Below are 17,723 nucleotides of genomic sequence, written 5' to 3'. Positions count from 1 at the left end.
TTTGAGTATTTTACATACATTACATTTAAGCCAAACTTCATAAACACTATAAAACATGTTTTTATATGGTAAATTTGGAGTATATTAAAAATTCAAATTTTTTATGGCTTATGAAACACTCAATATTCTCATGTTAGTATCTTGAAACCTTGACCACTAGAAAGAGATATTGGATCTGATTTAGCATTAATTACTTTCATACATTTCATTTAAGCCAATACTTCATAAACACTATAAAACATGTTTTTATATGGTAAATTTGGCGTATTTTACAAATTCATTTTTTTAATTGCTTATAAAATACTCAATTCTCATGTTAGTATCTTGAAACCTTCACCACTAGAAATAGAATATGTTTCTGATTTAGCATTAATTACTTCATACATTACATTTAAGCCAATACTTCATAAACACTATAAAACATGTTTTTATATGGTAAATTTGGAGTATATTAAAAATTCAAATTTTTTATGGCTTATGAAACACTCAATTCTCATGTTAGTATCTTGAAACCTTGACCACTAGAAAGAGAAATTGGATCTGATTTAGCATTAATTACTTTCATACATTACATTTAAGCCAATGTTTCATAAACTCTATAAAACATGTTTTTATATGGTAAATTTGACGTATTTTACAAATTCAAATTTTTATGGCTTATGAAACACTCAATTCTCATGTTAGTATCTTGAAACCTTGACCACTAGAAAGAGAAATTGGATCTGATTTAGCATTAATTACTTTCATACATTACATTTAAGCCAATGTTTCATAAACTCTATAAAACATGTTTTTATATGGTAAATTTGACGTATTTTACAAATTCATTTTTTTAATTGCTTATAAAATACTCAATTCTCATGTTAGTATCTTGAAACCTTGACCACTAGAAAGAGAATATGTTTCTTATTTAGCATTAATTACTTTCATACATTACATTTAAGCCAATGTTTCATAAACTCTATAAAACATGTTTTTATATGGTAAATTTGACGTATTTTACAAATTCAAATTTTTTATGGCTTATGAAACACTCAATTCTCATGTTAGTATCTTGAAACCTTGACCACTAGAAAGAGAAATTGGATCTGATTTAGCATTAATTACTTTCATACATTACATTTAAGCCAATGTTTCATAAACTCTATAAAACATGTTTTTATATGGTAAATTTGACGTATTTTACAAATTCATTTTTTTAATTGCTTATAAAATACTCAATTCTCATGTTAGTATCTTGAAACCTTGACCACTAGAAAGAGAATATGTTTCTTATTTAGCATTAATTACTTTCATACATTACATTTAAGCCAATACTTCATAAACACTATAAAACTTGTTTTTATATGATAATATTGGAGTATATTAAAATTCAAATTTTTTATGGCTTATGAAACACTCAATTCTCAATTAATTGACATGAAACCAACACCATTAAATTATGTAAATGATTCTTATTCAACTTTATTAACTTCCATGTAATTCATTGATGCTTATACTTCATAAACACTATATACATGCTTTTAAATGACAATTTTGACTCGTGTTATAAATTCATATTTTATAAACTGCTTATGAAACACTCATTTCTCAATTAATTCTCCACCAATCTTACAAATTTAACTGACTACATTTTTCAGATTGCAGTGCAGCAGTTCACCCAAGGCTTGCTGAGACAGAAATTTGCAGTCATACCACTTTGGGGAAAGTATCAACATTTTATTTTGAAAATAAACTAGAAGATACTGATAATAATATTGGATTTCTGCAGTGTGTGTGTAATGGTTATTGAATATAATTGATAATAAATTAATAGTTGTGAAACAATTGTTATTTGTTATATATATGATAAAAGATTAGTAAACACTTTTAGCTTGTAATTTTTATTCTTCTTATTTACCTATGCTATAACAATCTTTTATTTAGACTATACATAAATGATAATTTTGATAAAAATTACAAATTCACATTTTCAACTGTTTATAGAAGAATTAATCATTAAGTCGATATTAACACCAACAGAGGGCGGGAGGTTCCCCATACCTTGGTCGACGGCTGACCTGCCACAGGAAGAATCTAGTTGGTTGTGTGCCGTTCACCGTTCCACTGGTCTCCGGAGTGGGGCGGTATATTTATTAGGCTTTTGACCGAATATCTTGTACATTTACGAAAGAATTTTTATAATATCAACGAATTGTTCATATTTTACGCCCGAAGTTAACACAAGTCAGTGTCCTGATCCTCGACCAATGCATTAAGAAATGATTTAAATTTATCATCAAATTCATATGGAAAAGGGGTATTTTTCAGTTATTGTACAAGTGTATTCTTTTTTTAAAAGTACAAAACATTCTGTTAATTTGTACAATCTTTTATGGCTTATCATATTATTATTTGTTATCATCTGTTTATGCTTAAATTTCGTATCTTTTTACAGTTTTACATTCGTACTTGTGTTAAAGTTACAACTGTAAATAGTTTTCAATTATTTTGTATTAAAAATGAAGGTTGTCTGTTAGTTTTTGTTTTGATTGTTTCAATTTCTAAATTATCCAGTGTTGTCCACGCACTAGTTGTTATAGAATTATTTTCGTTTTCCTTATGGTGTGTAGTAGTGACAATTGGATTAAGTAAATGATTCTTTTTTAGCATTATTAACTTCCATGTAATTCATTGATGCTGATACTTCATAAACACTTTAAACATGCTTTTAAATGACAATTTTGACTAGTGTTATAAATTAATATTTTAAACTGCTTATGAAACACTCAATTCTCAATTAATTCTCCACTTATTTTACATATTTAACTGACTACATTTTTTTCAGATTGCAGTGCAGCAGTTCATTCAAGGCTTGCTGAGACAGGAATTTGCAATCATACCACTTTGGGAAAGTATCAACATCTTATTTTGAAAATAAACTAGAAGATATTGATAATAATATTGGATTTATGCAATGTGTGTGTAATGGTTATTGAATATAATTGATAGCAAATTAATACTAGTGAAACAAAAAATTAGTATCATGAAACCAAGACCAATGAATTAAGTAAATGATTCTTATTTAGCATTATTAACTTGCATGTATTTTTGTTGATGCTGATACTTCATAAACACTATAAAACATGTTTTTATATGGTAAATTTGGAGTATATTAAAAATTCTAATTTTTTATGGCTTATGAAACACTCAATTCTCATGTTAGTATCTTGAAACCTTGACCACTAGAAAGAGAAATTGGATCTGATTTAGCATTAATTACTTTCATACATTACATTAAGGCCAATGTTTCATAAACTCTATAAAACATGTTTTATATGGTAAATTTGGCGTATTTTACAAATTCATTTTTTTAATTGCTTATAAAATACTCAATTCTCATGTTAGTATCTTGAAACCTTGACCACTAGAAATAGAATATGTTTCTGATTAAGCATTAATTACTTTCATACATTACATTTAAGCCAATACTTCATAAACACTATAAAACCTGTTTTTATATGGTAAATTTGGAGTATATTAAAAATTCAAATTTTTTATGGCTTATGAAACACTCAATTCTCATGTTAGTATCTTGAAACCTTGACCATTAGAAAGAGAAATTGGATCTGATTTAGCATTAATTACTTTCATACATTACATTTAAGCTAATGTTTCATAAACTCTATAAAACATGTTTTTATATGGTAAATTTGACGTATTTTACAAATTCAAATTTTTTATGGCTTATGAAACACTAAATTCTCATGTTAGTATCTTGAAACCTTGACCACTAGAAAGAGAAATTGGATCTGATTTAGCATTAATTACTTTCATACATTACATTTAAGCCAATGTTTCATAAACTCTATAAAACATGTTTTTATATGGTAAATTTGACGTATTTTACAAATTCATTTTTTTAATTGCTTATAAAATACTCAATTCTCATGTTAGTATCTTGAAACCTTGACCACTAGAAAGAGAATATGTTTCTTATTTAGCATTAATTACTTTCATACATTACATTTAAGCCAATGTTTCATAAACTCTATAAAACATGTTTTTATATGGTAAATTTGACGTATTTTACAAATTCATTTTTTTAATTGCTTATAAAATACTCAATTCTCATGTTAGTATCTTGAAACCTTCACCACTAGAAATAGAATATGTTTCTTATTAAGCATTAATTACTTTCATACATTACATTTAAGCCAATACTTCATAAACACTATAAAACATGTTTTTATATGGTAAATTTGGAGTATATTAAAAATTCAAATTTTTTATGGCTTATGAAACACTCAATTCTCATGTTAGTATCTTGAAACCTTGACCACTAGAAAGAGATATTGGATCTGATTTAGCATTAATTACTTTCATACATTTCATTTAAGCCAATACTTCATAAACACTATAAAACATGTTTTTATATGGTAAATTTGGCGTATTTTACAAATTCATTTTTTTAATTGCTTATAAAATACTCAATTCTCATGTTAGTATCTTGAAACCTTCACCACTAGGAATAGAATATGTTTCCTATTAAGCATTAATTACTTTCATACATTACATTTAAGCCAATACTTCATAAACACTATAAAACATGTTTTTATATGGTAAATTTGGAGTATATTAAAAATTCAAATTTTTTATGGCTTATGAAACACTCAATTCTCATGTTAGTATCTTGAAACCTTGACCACTAGAAAGAGAAATTGGATCTGATTTAGCATTAATTACTTTCATACATTACATTTAAGCCAATGTTTCATAAACTCTATAAAACATGTTTTCATATGGTAAATTTGGCGTATTTTACAAATTCATTTTTTTAATTGCTTATAAAATACTCAATTCTCATGTTAGTATCTTGAAACCTTCACCACTAGAAATAGAATATGTTTCTGATTAAGCATTAATTACTTTCATACATTACATTTAAGCCAATACTTCATAAACACTATAAAACCTGTTTTTATATGGTAAATTTGGAGTATATTAAAAATTCAAATTTTTTATGGCTTATGAAACACTCAATTCTCATGTTAGTATCTTGAAACCTTGACCACTAGAAAGAGAAATTGGATCTGATTTAGCATTAATTACTTTCATACATTACATTTAAGCTAATGTTTCATAAACTCTATAAAACATGTTTTTATATGGTAAATTTGACGTATTTTACAAATTCAAATTTTTTATGGCTTATGAAACACTAAATTCTCATGTTAGTATCTTGAAACCTTGACCACTAGAAAGAGAAATTGGATCTGATTTAGCATTAATTACTTTCATACATTACATTTAAGCCAATGTTTCATAAACTCTATAAAACATGTTTTTATATGGTAAATTTGACGTATTTTACAAATTCATTTTTTTAATTACTTATAAAATACTCAATTCTCATGTTAGTATCTTGAAACCTTCACCACTAGAAATAGAATATGTTTCTTATTAAGCATTAATTACTGTCATACATTACATTTAAGCTAATGTTTCATAAACTCTATAAAACATGTTTTTATATGGTAAATTTGACGTATTTTACAAATTCAAATTTTTTATGGCTTATGAAACACTAAATTCTCATGTTAGTATCTTGAAACCTTGACCACTAGAAAGAGAAATTGGATCTGATTTAGCATTAATTACTTTCATACATTACATTTAAGCCAATGTTTCATAAACTCTATAAAACATGTTTTTATATGGTAAATTTGACGTATTTTACAAATTCATTTTTTTAATTGCTTATAAAATACTCAATTCTCATGTTAGTATCTTGAAACCTTGACCACTAGAAAGAGAATATGTTTCTTATTTAGCATTAATTACTTTCATACATTTCATTTAAGCCAATACTTCATAAACACTATAAAACTTGTTTTTATATGATAATATTGGAGTATATTAAAAATTCAAATTTTTTATGGCTTATGAAACACTCAATTCTCAATTAATTGACATGAAACCAACACCATTAAATTATGTAAATGATTCTTATTCAACTTTATTAACTTCCATGTAATTCATTGATGCTTATACTTCATAAACACTATATACATGCTTTTAAATGACAATTTTGACTCGTGTTATAAATTCATATTTTAAACTGCTTATGAAACACTCATTTCTCAATTAATTCTCCACCAATCTTACAAATTTAACTGACTACATTTTTTCAGATTGCAGTGCAGCAGTTCACCCAAGGCTTGCTGAGACAGAAATTTGCAGTCATACCACTTTGGGGAAAGTATCAACATTTTATTTTGAAAATAAACTAGAAGATACTGATAATAATATTGGATTTCTGCAGTGTGTGTGTAATGGTTATTGAATATAATTGATAATAAATTAATAGTTGTGAAACAATTGTTATTTGTTATATATATGAATAAAAGATTAGTTAACACTTTTAGCTTGTAATTTTTATTCTTCTTATTTACCTATGCTATAAAAATCTTTTATTTAGACTATACATAAATGATAATTTTGATAAAAATTACAAATTCACATTTTCAACTGTTTATAGAAGAATTAATCATTAAGTCGATATTAACACCAACAGAGGGCGGGAGGTTCCCCATACCTTGGTCGACGGCTGACCTGCCACAGGAAGAATCTAGTTGGTTGTGTGCCGTTCACCGTTCCACTGGTCTCCGGAGTGGGGCGGTATATTTATTAGGCTTTTGACCGAATATCTTGTACATTTACGAAAGAATTTTTATAATATCAACGAATTGTTCATATTTTACGCCCGAAGTTAACACAAGTCAGTGTCCTGATCCTCGACCAATGCATTAAGAAAATGATTTAAATTTATCATCAAATTCATATGGAAAAGGGGTATTTTTCAGTTATTGTACAAGTGTATTCTTTTTTTAAAAGTACAAAACATTCTGTTAATTTGTACAATCTTTTATGGCTTATCATAATTATTATTTGTTATCATCTGTTTATGCTTAAATTTCGTATCTTTTTACAGTTTTACATTCGTACTTGTGTTAAAGTTACAACTGTAAATAGTTTTCAATTATTTTGTATTAAAAATGAAGGTTGTCTGTTAGTTTTTGTTTTGATTGTTTCAATTTCTAAATTATCCAGTGTTGTCCACGCACTAGTTGTTATAGAATTATTTTCGTTTTCCTTATGGTGTGTAGTAGTGACAATTGGATTAAGTAAATGATTCTTTTTTAGCATTATTAACTTCCATGTAATTCATTGATGCTGATACTTCATAAACACTTTAAACATGCTTTTAAATGACAATTTTGACTAGTGTTATAAATTAATATTTTAAACTGCTTATGAAACACTCAATTCTCAATTAATTCTCCACTTATTTTACATATTTAACTGACTACATTTTTTTCAGATTGCAGTGCAGCAGTTCATTCAAGGCTTGCTGAGACAGGAATTTGCAATCATACCACTTTGGGAAAGTATCAACATCTTATTTTGAAAATAAACTAGAAGATATTGATAATAATATTGGATTTATGCAATGTGTGTGTAATGGTTATTGAATATAATTGATAGCAAATTAATACTAGTGAAACAAAAAATTAGTATCATGAAACCAAGACCAATGAATTAAGTAAATGATTCTTATTTAGCATTATTAACTTGCATGTATTTTTGTTGATGCTGATACTTCATAAACACTATAAAACATGTTTTTATATGGTAAATTTGGAGTATATTAAAAATTCTAATTTTTTATGGCTTATGAAACACTCAATTCTCATGTTAGTATCTTGAAACCTTGACCACTAGAAAGAGAAATTGGATCTGATTTAGCATTAATTACTTTCATACATTACATTAAGGCCAATGTTTCATAAACTCTATAAAACATGTTTTTATATGGTAAATTTGGCGTATTTTACAAATTCATTTTTTTAATTGCTTATAAAATACTCAATTCTCATGTTAGTATCTTGAAACCTTGACCACTAGAAATAGAATATGTTTCTGATTAAGCATTAATTACTTTCATACATTACATTTAAGCCAATACTTCATAAACACTATAAAACCTGTTTTTATATGGTAAATTTGGAGTATATTAAAAATTCAAATTTTTTATGGCTTATGAAACACTCAATTCTCATGTTAGTATCTTGAAACCTTGACCACTAGAAAGAGAAATTGGATCTGATTTAGCATTAATTACTTTCATACATTACATTTAAGCTAATGTTTCATAAACTCTATAAAACATGTTTTTATATGGTAAATTTGACGTATTTTACAAATTCAAATTTTTTATGGCTTATGAAACACTAAATTCTCATGTTAGTATCTTGAAACCTTGACCACTAGAAAGAGAAATTGGATCTGATTTAGCATTAATTACTTTCATACATTACATTTAAGCCAATGTTTCATAAACTCTATAAAACATGTTTTTATATGGTAAATTTGACGTATTTTACAAATTCATTTTTTTAATTGCTTATAAAATACTCAATTCTCATGTTAGTATCTTGAAACCTTCACCACTAGAAATAGAATATGTTTCTTATTAAGCATTAATTACTTTCATACATTACATTTAAGCCAATGTTTCATAAACTCTATAAAACATGTTTTCATATGGTAAATTTGGCGTATTTTACAAATTCATTTTTTTAATTGCTTATAAAATACTCAATTCTCATGTTAGTATCTTGAAACCTTCACCACTAGAAATAGAATATGTTTCTGATTAAGCATTAATTACTTTCATACATTACATTTAAGCCAATACTTCATAAACACTATAAAACCTGTTTTTATATGGTAAATTTGGAGTATATTAAAAATTCAAATTTTTTATGGCTTATGAAACACTCAATTCTCATGTTAGTATCTTGAAACCTTGACCACTAGAAAGAGAAATTGGATCTGATTTAGCATTAATTACTTTCATACATTACATTTAAGCTAATGTTTCATAAACTCTATAAAACATGTTTTTATATGGTAAATTTGACGTATTTTACAAATTCAAATTTTTTATGGCTTATGAAACACTAAATTCTCATGTTAGTATCTTGAAACCTTGACCACTAGAAAGAGAAATTGGATCTGATTTAGCATTAATTACTTTCATACATTACATTTAAGCCAATGTTTCATAAACTCTATAAAACATGTTTTTATATGGTAAATTTGACGTATTTTACAAATTCATTTTTTTAATTACTTATAAAATACTCAATTCTCATGTTAGTATCTTGAAACCTTCACCACTAGAAATAGAATATGTTTCTTATTAAGCATTAATTACTGTCATACATTACATTTAAGCTAATGTTTCATAAACTCTATAAAACATGTTTTTATATGGTAAATTTGACGTATTTTACAAATTCAAATTTTTTATGGCTTATGAAACACTAAATTCTCATGTTAGTATCTTGAAACCTTGACCACTAGAAAGAGAAATTGGATCTGATTTAGCATTAATTACTTTCATACATTACATTTAAGCCAATGTTTCATAAACTCTATAAAACATGTTTTTATATGGTAAATTTGACGTATTTTACAAATTCATTTTTTTAATTGCTTATAAAATACTCAATTCTCATGTTAGTATCTTGAAACCTTGACCACTAGAAAGAGAATATGTTTCTTATTTAGCATTAATTACTTTCATACATTTCATTTAAGCCAATACTTCATAAACACTATAAAACTTGTTTTTATATGATAATATTGGAGTATATTAAAAATTCAAATTTTTTATGGCTTATGAAACACTCAATTCTCAATTAATTGACATGAAACCAACACCATTAAATTATGTAAATGATTCTTATTCAACTTTATTAACTTCCATGTAATTCATTGATGCTTATACTTCATAAACACTATATACATGCTTTTAAATGACAATTTTGACTCGTGTTATAAATTCATATTTTAAACTGCTTATGAAACACTCATTTCTCAATTAATTCTCCACCAATCTTACAAATTTAACTGACTACATTTTTTCAGATTGCAGTGCAGCAGTTCACCCAAGGCTTGCTGAGACAGAAATTTGCAGTCATACCACTTTGGGGAAAGTATCAACATTTTATTTTGAAAATAAACTAGAAGATACTGATAATAATATTGGATTTCTGCAGTGTGTGTGTAATGGTTATTGAATATAATTGATAATAAATTAATAGTTGTGAAACAATTGTTATTTGTTATATATATGAATAAAAGATTAGTTAACACTTTTAGCTTGTAATTTTTATTCTTCTTATTTACCTATGCTATAAAAATCTTTTATTTAGACTATACATAAATGATAATTTTGATAAAAATTACAAATTCACATTTTCAACTGTTTATAGAAGAATTAATCATTAAGTCGATATTAACACCAACAGAGGGCGGGAGGTTCCCCATACCTTGGTCGACGGCTGACCTGCCACAGGAAGAATCTAGTTGGTTGTGTGCCGTTCACCGTTCCACTGGTCTCCGGAGTGGGGCGGTATATTTATTAGGCTTTTGACCGAATATCTTGTACATTTACGAAAGAATTTTTATAATATCAACGAATTGTTCATATTTTACGCCCGAAGTTAACACAAGTCAGTGTCCTGATCCTCGACCAATGCATTAAGAAAATGATTTAAATTTATCATCAAATTCATATGGAAAAGGGGTATTTTTCAGTTATTGTACAAGTGTATTCTTTTTTTAAAAGTACAAAACATTCTGTTAATTTGTACAATCTTTTATGGCTTATCATAATTATTATTTGTTATCATCTGTTTATGCTTAAATTTCGTATCTTTTTACAGTTTTACATTCGTACTTGTGTTAAAGTTACAACTGTAAATAGTTTTCAATTATTTTGTATTAAAAATGAAGGTTGTCTGTTAGTTTTTGTTTTGATTGTTTCAATTTCTAAATTATCCAGTGTTGTCCACGCACTAGTTGTTATAGAATTATTTTCGTTTTCCTTATGGTGTGTAGTAGTGACAATTGGATTAAGTAAATGATTCTTTTTTAGCATTATTAACTTCCATGTAATTCATTGATGCTGATACTTCATAAACACTTTAAACATGCTTTTAAATGACAATTTTGACTAGTGTTATAAATTAATATTTTAAACTGCTTATGAAACACTCAATTCTCAATTAATTCTCCACTTATTTTACATATTTAACTGACTACATTTTTTTCAGATTGCAGTGCAGCAGTTCATTCAAGGCTTGCTGAGACAGGAATTTGCAATCATACCACTTTGGGAAAGTATCAACATCTTATTTTGAAAATAAACTAGAAGATATTGATAATAATATTGGATTTATGCAATGTGTGTGTAATGGTTATTGAATATAATTGATAGCAAATTAATACTAGTGAAACAAAAAATTAGTATCATGAAACCAAGACCAATGAATTAAGTAAATGATTCTTATTTAGCATTATTAACTTGCATGTATTTTTGTTGATGCTGATACTTCATAAACACTATAAAACATGTTTTTATATGGTAAATTTGGAGTATATTAAAAATTCTAATTTTTTATGGCTTATGAAACACTCAATTCTCATGTTAGTATCTTGAAACCTTGACCACTAGAAAGAGAAATTGGATCTGATTTAGCATTAATTACTTTCATACATTACATTAAGGCCAATGTTTCATAAACTCTATAAAACATGTTTTTATATGGTAAATTTGGCGTATTTTACAAATTCATTTTTTTAATTGCTTATAAAATACTCAATTCTCATGTTAGTATCTTGAAACCTTGACCACTAGAAATAGAATATGTTTCTGATTAAGCATTAATTACTTTCATACATTACATTTAAGCCAATACTTCATAAACACTATAAAACCTGTTTTTATATGGTAAATTTGGAGTATATTAAAAATTCAAATTTTTTATGGCTTATGAAACACTCAATTCTCATGTTAGTATCTTGAAACCTTGACCACTAGAAAGAGAAATTGGATCTGATTTAGCATTAATTACTTTCATACATTACATTTAAGCTAATGTTTCATAAACTCTATAAAACATGTTTTTATATGGTAAATTTGACGTATTTTACAAATTCAAATTTTTTATGGCTTATGAAACACTAAATTCTCATGTTAGTATCTTGAAACCTTGACCACTAGAAAGAGAAATTGGATCTGATTTAGCATTAATTACTTTCATACATTACATTTAAGCCAATGTTTCATAAACTCTATAAAACATGTTTTTATATGGTAAATTTGACGTATTTTACAAATTCATTTTTTTAATTGCTTATAAAATACTCAATTCTCATGTTAGTATCTTGAAACCTTGACCACTAGAAAGAGAATATGTTTCTTATTTAGCATTAATTACTTTCATACATTACATTTAAGCCAATGTTTCATAAACTCTATAAAACATGTTTTTATATGGTAAATTTGACGTATTTTACAAATTCATTTTTTTAATTGCTTATAAAATACTCAATTCTCATGTTAGTATCTTGAAACCTTCACCACTAGAAATAGAATATGTTTCTTATTAAGCATTAATTACTTTCATACATTACATTTAAGCCAATACTTCATAAACACTATAAAACATGTTTTTATATGGTAAATTTGGAGTATATTAAAAATTCAAATTTTTTATGGCTTATGAAACACTCAATTCTCATGTTAGTATCTTGAAACCTTGACCACTAGAAAGAGATATTGGATCTGATTTAGCATTAATTACTTTCATACATTTCATTTAAGCCAATACTTCATAAACACTATAAAACATGTTTTTATATGGTAAATTTGGCGTATTTTACAAATTCATTTTTTTAATTGCTTATAAAATACTCAATTCTCATGTTAGTATCTTGAAACCTTCACCACTAGGAATAGAATATGTTTCCTATTAAGCATTAATTACTTTCATACATTACATTTAAGCCAATACTTCATAAACACTATAAAACATGTTTTTATATGGTAAATTTGGAGTATATTAAAAATTCAAATTTTTTATGGCTTATGAAACACTCAATTCTCATGTTAGTATCTTGAAACCTTGACCACTAGAAAGAGAAATTGGATCTGATTTAGCATTAATTACTTTCATACATTACATTTAAGCCAATGTTTCATAAACTCTATAAAACATGTTTTCATATGGTAAATTTGGCGTATTTTACAAATTCATTTTTTTAATTGCTTATAAAATACTCAATTCTCATGTTAGTATCTTGAAACCTTCACCACTAGAAATAGAATATGTTTCTGATTAAGCATTAATTACTTTCATACATTACATTTAAGCCAATACTTCATAAACACTATAAAACCTGTTTTTATATGGTAAATTTGGAGTATATTAAAAATTCAAATTTTTTATGGCTTATGAAACACTCAATTCTCATGTTAGTATCTTGAAACCTTGACCACTAGAAAGAGAAATTGGATCTGATTTAGCATTAATTACTTTCATACATTACATTTAAGCTAATGTTTCATAAACTCTATAAAACATGTTTTTATATGGTAAATTTGACGTATTTTACAAATTCAAATTTTTTATGGCTTATGAAACACTAAATTCTCATGTTAGTATCTTGAAACCTTGACCACTAGAAAGAGAAATTGGATCTGATTTAGCATTAATTACTTTCATACATTACATTTAAGCCAATGTTTCATAAACTCTATAAAACATGTTTTTATATGGTAAATTTGACGTATTTTACAAATTCATTTTTTTAATTACTTATAAAATACTCAATTCTCATGTTAGTATCTTGAAACCTTCACCACTAGAAATAGAATATGTTTCTTATTAAGCATTAATTACTGTCATACATTACATTTAAGCTAATGTTTCATAAACTCTATAAAACATGTTTTTATATGGTAAATTTGACGTATTTTACAAATTCAAATTTTTTATGGCTTATGAAACACTAAATTCTCATGTTAGTATCTTGAAACCTTGACCACTAGAAAGAGAAATTGGATCTGATTTAGCATTAATTACTTTCATACATTACATTTAAGCCAATGTTTCATAAACTCTATAAAACTTGTTTTTATATGATAATATTGGAGTATATTAAAAATTCAAATTTTTTATGGCTTATGAAACACTCAATTCTCAATTAATTGACATGAAACCAACACCATTAAATTATGTAAATGATTCTTATTCAACTTTATTAACTTCCATGTAATTCATTGATGCTTATACTTCATAAACACTATATACATGCTTTTAAATGACAATTTTGACTCGTGTTATAAATTCATATTTTAAACTGCTTATGAAACACTCATTTCTCAATTAATTCTCCACCAATCTTACAAATTTAACTGACTACATTTTTTCAGATTGCAGTGCAGCAGTTCACCCAAGGCTTGCTGAGACAGAAATTTGCAGTCATACCACTTTGGGGAAAGTATCAACATTTTATTTTGAAAATAAACTAGAAGATACTGATAATAATATTGGATTTCTGCAGTGTGTGTGTAATGGTTATTGAATATAATTGATAATAAATTAATAGTTGTGAAACAATTGTTATTTGTTATATATATGAATAAAAGATTAGTTAACACTTTTAGCTTGTAATTTTTATTCTTCTTATTTACCTATGCTATAAAAATCTTTTATTTAGACTATACATAAATGATAATTTTGATAAAAATTACAAATTCACATTTTCAACTGTTTATAGAAGAATTAATCATTAAGTCGATATTAACACCAACAGAGGGCGGGAGGTTCCCCATACCTTGGTCGACGGCTGACCTGCCACAGGAAGAATCTAGTTGGTTGTGTGCCGTTCACCGTTCCACTGGTCTCCGGAGTGGGGCGGTATATTTATTAGGCTTTTGACCGAATATCTTGTACATTTACGAAAGAATTTTTATAATATCAACGAATTGTTCATATTTTACGCCCGAAGTTAACACAAGTCAGTGTCCTGATCCTCGACCAATGCATTAAGAAAATGATTTAAATTTATCATCAAATTCATATGGAAAAGGGGTATTTTTCAGTTATTGTACAAGTGTATTCTTTTTTTAAAAGTACAAAACATTCTGTTAATTTGTACAATCTTTTATGGCTTATCATAATTATTATTTGTTATCATCTGTTTATGCTTAAATTTCGTATCTTTTTACAGTTTTACATTCGTACTTGTGTTAAAGTTACAACTGTAAATAGTTTTCAATTATTTTGTATTAAAAATGAAGGTTGTCTGTTAGTTTTTGTTTTGATTGTTTCAATTTCTAAATTATCCAGTGTTGTCCACGCACTAGTTGTTATAGAATTATTTTCGTTTTCCTTATGGTGTGTAGTAGTGACAATTGGATTAAGTAAATGATTCTTTTTTAGCATTATTAACTTCCATGTAATTCATTGATGCTGATACTTCATAAACACTTTAAACATGCTTTTAAATGACAATTTTGACTAGTGTTATAAATTAATATTTTAAACTGCTTATGAAACACTCAATTCTCAATTAATTCTCCACTTATTTTACATATTTAACTGACTACATTTTTTTCAGATTGCAGTGCAGCAGTTCATTCAAGGCTTGCTGAGACAGGAATTTGCAATCATACCACTTTGGGAAAGTATCAACATCTTATTTTGAAAATAAACTAGAAGATATTGATAATAATATTGGATTTCTGCAATGTGTGTGTAATGGTTATTGAATATAATTGATAATAAATTAATAGTTGTGAAACAATTGTTATTTGTTATATATATGAATAAAAGATTAGTAAACACTTTTAGCTTGTAATTTTTATTCTTCTTATTTACCTATGCTATAAAAATCTTTTATTTAGACTATACATAAATGATAATTTTGATAAAAATTACAAATTCACATTTTCAACTGTTTATAGAAGAATTAATCATTAAGTCGATATTAACACCAACAGTGGGCGGGAGGTTCCCCATACCTTGGTCGACGGCTGACCTGCCACAGGAAGAATCTAGTTGGTTGTGTGCCGTTCACCGTTCCACTGGTCTCCGGAGTGGGGCGGTATATTTATTAGGCTTTTGACCGAATATCTTGTACATTTACGAAAGAATATTTATAATATCAACGAATTGTTCATATTTTACGCCCGAAGTTAACACAAGTCAGTGTCCTGATCCTCGACCAATGCATTAAGAAAATGATTTAAATTTATCATCAAATTCATATGGAAAAGGGGTATTTTTCAGTTATTGTACAAGTGTATTCTTTTTTTAAAAGTACAAAACATTCTGTTAATTTGTACAATCTTTTATGGCTTATCATAATTATTATTTGTTATCATCTGTTTATGCTTAAATTTCGTATCTTTTTACAGTTTTACATTCGTACTTGTGTTAAAGTTTCAACTGTAAATAGTTTTCAATTATTTTGTATTAAAAATGAAGGTTGTCTGTTAGTTTTTGTTTTGATTGTTTCAATTTCTAAATTATCCAGTGTTGTCCACGCACTAGTTGTTATAGAATTATTTTCGTTTTCCTTATGGTGTGTAGTAGTGACAATTGGATTAAGTAAATGATTCTTTTTTAGCATTATTAACTTCCATGTAATTCATTGATGCTGATACTTCATAAACACTATAAACATGCTTTTAAATGACAATTTTGACTAGTGTTATAAATTAATATTTTAAACTGCTTATGAAACACTCAATTCTCAATTAATTCTCCACTTATTTTACATATTTAACTGACTACATTTTTTTCAGATTGCAGTGCAGCAGTTCATTCAAGGCTTGCTGAGACAGGAATTTGCAATCATACCACTTTGGGAAAGTATCAACATCTTATTTTGAAAATAAACTAGAAGATATTGATAATAATATTGGATTTATGCAATGTGTGTGTAATGGTTATTGAATATAATTGATAGCAAATTAATACTAGTGAAACAAAAAATTAGTATCATGAAACCAAGACCAATGAATTAAGTAAATGATTCTTATTTAGCATTATTAACTTGCATGTATTTTTGTTGATGCTGATACTTCATAAACACTATAAAACATGTTTTTATATGGTAAATTTGGAGTATATTAAAAATTCTAATTTTTTATGGCTTATGAAACACTCAATTCTCATGTTAGTATCTTGAAACCTTGACCACTAGAAAGAGAAATTGGATCTGATTTAGCATTAATTACTTTCATACATTACATTAAGGCCAATGTTTCATAAACTCTATAAAACATGTTTTTATATGGTAAATTTGGCGTATTTTACAAATTCATTTTTTTAATTGCTTATAAAATACTCAATTCTCATGTTAGTATCTTGAAACCTTGACCACTAGAAATAGAATATGTTTCTGATTAAGCATTAATTACTTTCATACATTACATTTAAGCCAATACTTCATAAACACTATAAAACCTGTTTTTATATGGTAAATTTGGAGTATATTAAAAATTCAAATTTTTTATGGCTTATGAAACACTCAATTCTCATGTTAGTATCTTGAAACCTTGACCACTAGAAAGAGAAATTGGATCTGATTTAGCATTAATTACTTTCATACATTACATTTAAGCTAATGTTTCATAAACTCTATAAAACATGTTTTTATATGGTAAATTTGACGTATTTTACAAATTCAAATTTTTTATGGCTTATGAAACACTAAATTCTCATGTTAGTATCTTGAAACCTTGACCACTAGAAAGAGAAATTGGATCTGATTTAGCATTAATTACTTTCATACATTACATTTAAGCCAATGTT

The 17,723-nt window shown here is 26.4% G+C and overlaps 1 long non-coding RNA gene across 1 annotated transcript in view; it reads left to right on the top strand.

Moving 5' to 3' along the window:
- The window catches only part of LOC113556284, a 107,048-nt gene that overhangs the window by 10,962 nt on the left and 78,363 nt on the right, over positions 1-17,723 (top strand). The gene's annotated exons all lie outside the window — the stretch shown is intronic.

Source organism: Rhopalosiphum maidis, chromosome 3 (genome assembly GCF_003676215.2).
Source record: "Rhopalosiphum maidis isolate BTI-1 chromosome 3, ASM367621v3, whole genome shotgun sequence".
Lineage (NCBI taxonomy): Eukaryota > Metazoa > Arthropoda > Insecta > Hemiptera > Aphididae > Rhopalosiphum > Rhopalosiphum maidis.
Note: the sequence above shows the minus strand (reverse complement) of the source record. Positions and strands in the feature narration are given on the sequence as shown.